Below are 3,623 nucleotides of genomic sequence, written 5' to 3' on the forward strand. Positions count from 1 at the left end.
TGTTTTTAGTAAGGTATGTTTGTTTATTTTTTCCTAATTAGGCTTAATCTTGGTTTAAGAAAACCCCTGTCCGGGAAAACACCACTTTGTTTGTCATTTAGTGTTTTGCGTTCATATTCTTAACTTTGGACATAGATTTATTAATATATTATTAAAATGATAAGATCATTAATGCATTGTCGGTAAACCATGCTTTCAATGAAACTGGCTTTAAAAACAATAACTCGTTTTAGTCATTTGTGCATTGCATGTCGTTACCACTAATGAGCACAAGATGGCAGATGACTTCTTCGCCACTATCATTTTGAGTCGTATTTTAAAGGAAGATTTACAAGCAATAGCATGCAATGATTTTACTATAGCCAACTTATTAAATGAAGATCCAAAATCAGGAAGCCAAATGCAGTTTGAGATTTATTAAGAATAGTGTGTTATATAACAGGATATAGAAGAGGCAGATCATTATTTTCACACTCCATCACAGCAGGTGGCGGTATGCACCTTTAAAGTTGGTTCGTAACCCGCCATTAAACCAAAAGAAGAAGATGAAGATCGTAACGTCAGCTCATCGTAAGCATTAGGTAAGTGCTCGCTCACAAGCTTATGAATAATTATATTGCAGCGAATGCGTTACGACAGGCACTGTCATTGTGTGAATAATTAATGATATAGTGATCCAAGCATTACGTCGAGTTTGCCGTAAGCTTACCTCATAGCCATCATAAGCCAGGTACGCTGACGGAAGGGTAACGTAACCACACGGAAGAGCCAAAAAGTACTATGGAGGAATACAAACACAAAAGAAGCAGCAGTAACAACAGAAGACAGTTTTGTCATGTAAATGGCCTTGGGCAAAAGTCTTTATAACTGCAATAACATAAGTTAGTGGAAACAGTGTCAGGCTTTCCCAGATGGAGACAATATAGTGAGGTAAAATTTTAGTGCTGTTTAAATGAATGCGTTGTGTTCGTTATTCATTTAAAAATATGAACATAAAGTTATGACTCATGACAAACTGGCAAGAGAGTTAATAACACAGATCTGTCCAAATATGAGGGAAACTATATTCCTTTGTAGGCCTACTGTGTAGCATTATTAGAGTACGTTGATCTATATAATTTCCTTGTTGATTTTACATTAATACTATGATTTTACATTTGAATAACCATTGTTTCAAAAATCATAAAAACAAATCTGATTCTAGTTATTACTAATACAAGCAACTTTTTATGGTTTTCTATATGCTTGTCTTTCACAGATTATTCACCCAGTGTTTATGCACAAGATTGACCAAATCTTATTTAGATGACCAAATTATGAACAATGACCCACCCTGAGGCTGTAAGAGTGTGCCTGATGAGAGAATGCATACTTGAACCAGTTATAAGACTTAATATATTCAAGAAGACCAAGCGATCCTTATAGGACTACATGCAAAGCAACGCACAACTGGACATACAAGTACTTTTTAAAAAGCTCATTATTCTTCTTAACTTAAACATGCATGCTTATTCTTTTTGCTATTGTCTGTTTTATTATTAGTAAACAGTTTTGTTTTAAATTGTTAAAACATCTTTATCCTTTTTCAGATTATATTTTTGTTAAAGATTTTTATTATCTACATGTCATGTCTGTGTTTATTTCAAGTGCAAACAGTAGAACTGTCACAAATGAATATATCTATGACTTTGCACCTGCACTTAATTTAGATATTTTTAAGCATTTTAGATCAAAATCAGAGTGTAACTTTTACTTTTCATACTAAATGAAATATTCAGCCCCAAATAGCACTTGATTACAGAAGAGTTTTCACTTGTTAACCTGGCCGATACAGCAACCATCACACCAAACATTCCAAAACCTGTTTCATTAGATAGAAACAATCAATGAATTTGGGCAACCAGTATGTGATTGAATACTATAGCTAAAAGTGTGTCACAGCTTTGTTCTGATCGGTTGTTTCTGTTTATGTGTTTTGTACGCTGTGTGTTTTGTCATTGGTTTGTTTTGACAGGAGGTGGCCATGCACGTACCAGTCATTGTCTTAAGCCCAGGATACACTGCAAGATTTTTGCTCTCCTATAATATCATTACCTTATCACACTGTGCGACATGGATCATTTAAACTTGGGTACGACAAGCATGTAGACTGTATAATGATGACACCTATTGACTCATAGGTTGTGATGAGTGTGACTCCAGTTAAGTGCAATGTCACCAGAATGTGCTAGTGTTAAACAAATACTGGTACGCTGGTCGACATAGGACCACCGAAGAGCCACGATCACAGAAATTGCCACAAATGATGGTAATCTTTCATTTGGGACTGCCAAAAATCATGCAGTGTATCCCAGCTATATCCTCCCCTCCCTCTAGTCATCATCTCATTAATTATGAGATGCGCTGTCAGTGCTTTTTCTTTCTGACTCTTCTCTGTTCTCTCCAGATTGTGCCCTGATGCCATCTGCCCCGTTCTCCCAGCCTCATCTTCCCTCTCTATGCCTAGCTTTAAATCGGTTGGCTCTTCTTTTGGCTCTCTTCATCCCGTCTGCCTGCCTCGCTGCTCTCCCTGATAACATTTCCTGACTGATGCCTTGCACTCTGACTCTTTCTGCAAGGTGCCATTCTGAGCAGTGACTCAATTTAGTGCCACTCTGCTGCTTGGTGAGTCTCTGCATTCTGGAATTGAGATTTTCATTGCCCATTCAATAAACTGTTTGGTGCCTACAGTTGAGTCTGTGACTTTTTTTTGACCAAGTGATGTAAGTAAGGTCTCAACTTTATACCTTTTAATATTGATTTCTAGTTACACAGTTGTCTTTATGATGGGCCTAGCATTTTTTAGAGAGTCTGTATTTCTGTTTCCTATGTCAATACTACCTATTACAATGTTTTTGGTTGAAAACAATTATATGACTTTGTTGCCAATGTTTGTTGTTTATGGGTTTTATTAATAATCAAATATTAAATAAGATTCATTTATAACTGAGCAAAAAAAATCTTTTTGGAGTTTATATTCCATTATAATTTGCCTAATTCTTACTAGAGTACATGTAATAAAGTTCTGTTTTCTTTTTCATTTATGTTTTTACTACAGTACATTCTGATTGTATGAAGTTATAAGACTTAACAGTTTACAGGCTGTGATGTGCATTAAGCCTACATATACTAACATTCCTAGGTCACCCATTTCCCAGGGCAGCACAATAAACTTTACCATTTATGTGTTGCAGGCATTGCACTTCTGAGGTCATCACCATCTTTCTTCAGCCAACCAAAATGATTCTCACCAACCACCCCAGCTCTGCTAAGCTTGATGTTGGAGGTCTGCTGTTTTTGAAGCAGGGGACCACTGTCCATTAAAGGCTTCATAAACCATTTAACAAAATCACATAAGATAGGGTAGTTCATACTCCATGCGATGTGCCATACAATGGAAGGGCCATGTTCCTTATCACATCTGGATACTGCAAAGCTCCTGTCTCCTCAACAATTTACGAACTAATCAATTATTAAATGAAGAAATGCTATGTAAATGCAAAGATATTTCTTCCTGTGGAATTTGAGTCTTAAATTTAGTAATTACTGTTTTATGGCATAAATAAAAGTTAAATATTATATTA

At 35.9% G+C, this 3,623-nt stretch overlaps 1 long non-coding RNA gene across 7 annotated transcripts; it reads left to right on the forward strand.

Annotated features, from left to right (window-relative positions):
• Positions 1-432: 432 nt before the first annotated feature.
• LOC135779225 (uncharacterized) lies at positions 433-3,623 on the forward strand. Of its 7 annotated transcripts, none has more exons than XR_010544721.1 (4): positions 433-581; positions 1,259-1,461; positions 2,447-2,664; positions 3,234-3,623. It is a non-coding gene; the product is annotated as an uncharacterized lncRNA (long non-coding RNA). The 7 variants fall into 7 exon arrangements; XR_010544722.2 differs by lacking the exon at positions 433-581 and adding an exon at positions 588-930; XR_012336541.1 differs by lacking the exon at positions 433-581 and adding an exon at positions 2,018-2,131 and having other exon boundaries at positions 1,443-1,461.

This window comes from Paramisgurnus dabryanus, chromosome 1 (assembly GCF_030506205.2).
Source record: "Paramisgurnus dabryanus chromosome 1, PD_genome_1.1, whole genome shotgun sequence".
In the NCBI taxonomy this organism is placed as follows: Eukaryota; Metazoa; Chordata; class Actinopteri; order Cypriniformes; family Cobitidae; genus Paramisgurnus; species Paramisgurnus dabryanus.